We start from the raw sequence: 4,822 nt of genomic DNA, 5'->3' as shown, positions 1-4,822 counted from the left end.
TAATTTTGTTGATAATTCTATGAATACAACAGATTAATTTCAATTAAATCAAAGCAGCAACCTATGTTGCGCTATACACAAGTTAAACTTTCATCCAAAAACTCATCCTTCATGAAAAATAAACTAAGTCCACACTAAAGCATAAACCGCTACACTCGTGTATCAGTTTATGCACGTATAAAAAAGACACATAAACCGCGACACCCCTGTAGCGGATTACGTCCATTTTGTAAACCGCGATATCTCTGTCACGATTTACATAATTTATGAAAAAAATGCATTTCGGTATTCAATTTGCATAATGTGTATTCTAATAAAATTGGTTGATTGTTTATTTAAAATAATAAATTGCCCTAATTATTATTATTATTATTATTATTATTATTATTATGCTTCATAACAAAACACGTTAGTGTGAGATAAATAAGAGTAAATGATCAAATTCGTCATTGAAAAATTACTCATTTTTTAAATTAGTCTCCGAAAATTTTTTTAATCAAATTCGTCCTTCAAAAATTTTAAGTTGGTTGCATTAGTCCCTCCGTTACTTCCATTACTCATAGCGTCAAAATTTGCTGAAAAGACATCGACAATTCTAATTAGGTGCTAATATGTTAAATTTATGAAATTAGATCAAATCAATTTCAATTTGAGAAATTTTAATATCTTAAAATCTTGTTCAATTTGGGGTTGATTTGATCTAATTGCATAAATTTAATATGTTAACCGTTAATTAGGACAGCTAGAAATATTATAGTCAATATGTCATTTAATATGCCACATCAACAAATTTTGACATTGTCAACAATAAAAATGACAAAAAAATTATGAGCAACTTAAAATCTTTAAAACAAGAAATTGACTAAAAAAAATTTTTGTAGATCAATTTAAAAAACAATTAATCTTTCGATAAATCAATTTGACCATTTACTGAGACAAATAATTATCGCTCCGATTAAATTAGAACGGGATGAATATTTGCAATTTAGATTGTATTCTCATTCCTACTCAATATCATCCCTAAAAAACGCATAAAACAGTTGTTACAAGTTTGTTGATACAAAAGTGTTTATCCAATATTACATTTTGTCTTAAATAACCTATATTCTCTCCTTTTTTTATTCATTCGTTATTTAAAAAATTATCATTTTAAAAATATTTTTCTTCATTTCTTCTTTTAATCTATTCATCTCTAACATGTATATCATATAAGGAGACACGGTGACTATCCTGACTAAAATGTTTACTTGCAATTAATTATTCGTCATCATGTCATTTTAATCTTAACTTGATGAGCAGTAACAAATTAATATGATATGATATTATAATTATAGTAGTCGTATTGCCTATGAAATTGCGCTCTATGCCTGGATGCATTATGGTACGTGTTATTAATATTGTTTATTCACCCATCAATTTTATTTGAAGATATTTAGTTTGCGTGTCGATTTTTTTTTTTCGTTTTCTTTTTGGGGAAGAAATAAATATAGAGGACGTAATTACCAACCCAATAGAAGTACGAAAAGTGGTTGAAAAAGAGTTATAAAATAAAATAACTAATCAACGAACAACAATCATTACTAAATGCCAACATGGTTTTGTGTGGCTTAAAAATAAGTGCATCCCATGATATCATTGTGGAGGATCTTCAATGTTTTTTTTTATTATTAGCAATTTGTTATTTTGTATTAGTGATAATCAATTATTATAAAACAGAAAATTAATAAATTATATATATTTTTTATAATTGAAATAATCATATATACTTGTAAAGTGCCTGAAGTTCTTTGGTCAAGTTATTCGCTACGCAAGCATATATATGTGTAGTTACAAGTTAGCAATCATTTAAAGTCAAGGTGTCAACAGGAATCTATGAGAAGTAACGATTAAAAAAATTAACAAACGTATTACATGTGATTTCAGGTGCATTAGCTCCCTTTAGAATCACTTTTGGTTAGAATCTGATGCCAAAGAAACCAATATACACTAGAATTTTCGAAAGCATTCTATCTTTAAGGCAAATAGAATTTTAAGCACCAAAAAAGCATTTTGAAGAAACTACTTTTTGAATATTTAGTTTATCATATTCTATATTGATCGAATTTTAGTTTTATATGGTTTTATCTTTATTCTAATTAACACACAATATTCTTTTACTATTTTAAACTTTATGCCAGTGTTCGGAAAAAGAAAAAAAAAATTCCAACAAGAGGTGATTATGACGCACAAATTAAGTAATATGCAAGCAATGTGTTACATTATTACATTATCAACATAACTACGAATGGAATTGCCAGATTCATGCATGAACAAAAGCAAACTTTATCCCCTATAACCAATAGAACATTAATTTAATACTCAGGCTCAGGGACGGCAGAAATGATATTATGGGGTGCCAATAACACATATAATATTAAAAATTATGTAAAAAAATTATATAATATAAGATGTATTACAAAAATATATCGACAGAAAATATATTTTAAAGTAAAAATATGTGTATATTTGTTACTAACGAAGTGGTCAATTCTTCGTATCATAAAATTCACCGATAATGGAATTTGTGTCAAATTTGTCAGTAATTTTCTTTTTAATATAATTACAAGACAATTAGCAAAAAATTTACCTTTTATTTTGTTTCTAAGTTATTTTTCTCAATATTCATAGTTGAAACTTAAAAAAGATCTCTTAATTGTAGTAGTTGAACAAAGAAAATTAATATCAAATGAATAAAAAAGACGGCCACAAGAAGAAAAAGAATTCACTTTATGAGATTTAAAAAATTTTATTTAATTAAAAAATATTAGTAATAATATCTTTTTCAGATTTTTTTAATATTGTTATTTACTTTTTAGATATTAAAAATTATTAATATTTAAATTAGATTAGACTTTTATTTATACTAAACTAAATACTAAATAATTTTTTTAAAAAAATTAAATTATATACATAATAACTTATTACTATTAAAAAAAGTTGGGGGCCGAGGTCGCCACTCGCCACCTTATGTCCGTTCCTGCTTAGGCTTGATTTGAATAAACCACCAAAAAAATATGCTGGAATAATTTTGTTATTAACAAAAATGTACTTAAATTTTGTCATCAACAAAAATATCATTAAATAATTAAAAATGGTGACAAAAATACTTAACAATAAATATATATTTTCAAAAAAAATTTAAAAATAAAATTTTGATACATTTTTTTGCAAAATATAATTAAAAAAATGAGATATTTTATCTTTAAAATTCGATAATTTTTTGCTAAATATATGTTTTTTTGTAATTTGTTTGTCAATAACTAATAATATTTTCAAAAATAAAATTTTTTTGTGTATTTTTAAATATTTTTATAAAATTTTAGATCAAATATATAAAGTATAAACAATTTATCAAATATAAAAATTATTTGCTATTTACAAAAAAATATTTTTTAATATTTTTATTATATTTTTAAATTATTTAAAAATATTTTTATTGATAACAAAATTTGAATTTAAAGTTTATTATTATTTTATTAAATTTTTATTTCTGCCCAAATTGGCGAAAAATAAGCATCATCACCCATGCATATTTGGGGCATATAAGTTAGAAAGGCGTAACGACTGCCGGCCTATAACACAAGCAGAAGCATTAAAACAACAAACGTTTATGTACATTTACATTTAATTTAGGTAAAAACTTAATGTCAGTGAGAATTATTAGATAATTTAACTTATTTGATTAAATTTTTATCTATTAATTTTTAATTATTAACTTTATCTAAAATCTACTACACCTAAATTTTTACCAATGATTTAATTACTTGGTCTGTTGCTTTCTGAACATTTTATATGCTTTTAAGCAAAATGACGTGTGAACCTGTGGCTTCATCTGTGGAAATGCTCAAGAATTTTTATTCTCTTTTTTTCCAAAATTGAAATGACATACAAAGTTGCAAACTCAAATTTGTAAAAGAAAGTGGCTTTTCCGAACTTCCTAAAGCCAACCGACCTGTCCTTTCTTCTATTCGGATTTCTTAATAATAATGTCCTTTGAAATTTATGTTAACCCTAGAACTCATATTGATCACTGGTGAAAATTCATGTACAGTCGACTTCACGTGAAATTGATATCTGAGAGTCATTAAATGATTTGACTAATTTGACTAAATTTTTATCTAACGACTCTCAGCTATGAACTTCACGTAAAGTTAACTTCATCTGAATTTTTACTTTGATCACTGCTTAATATTTTTTTAATCAGGCAAAATGTTCGGTCAATTCGACATCAATCATCCTCCTATATATAAATTAAAGATAAGATACTTACATAATTCTATTTGAATGGCGATTATATGAAAGTATTTTCATGAAAAAATAATAATTAAAATTTATTAAATAATTTGACACACTTTTAAATTATTTTTTATTATGTCTTTTTGTGTATTAACAAGAGCAGCCAAACTCATTTTCTTGTAAAATAATAGATCCTTTTCTTTTATCAATAATATTGACCACTTTTAATTTATTAAAAGCTTAGTTGATTTAAGAGATTTTCTATTTTTAGTTAAAATTAGTATTAAAAAAGGCGACAGTATTAGAAGAGTTTTAGCTCAAAATAAAGACCAATAATGCAAACTCAAATCAAACTAATTGAACTTAATTAAATATCATACTATGGGGAGAAAAAAAGGATAAAAATGGCCTACCCTATATATATCATCTGGTATATTAGGTTAAACAGTTTCATCACTACATAATCTGGTCCACATGGCACAAGCCACACTTGAAAGGTTCCATGGCAGTCGCAAGGGTTCTTTTCAGGAAAACTTCATTGTCCCCC

The sequence above is a fragment of the Arachis duranensis genome, chromosome 6 (assembly GCF_000817695.3).
Source record: "Arachis duranensis cultivar V14167 chromosome 6, aradu.V14167.gnm2.J7QH, whole genome shotgun sequence".
Classification (NCBI taxonomy): Eukaryota; Viridiplantae; Streptophyta; class Magnoliopsida; order Fabales; family Fabaceae; genus Arachis; species Arachis duranensis.
Note: the sequence above shows the minus strand (reverse complement) of the source record.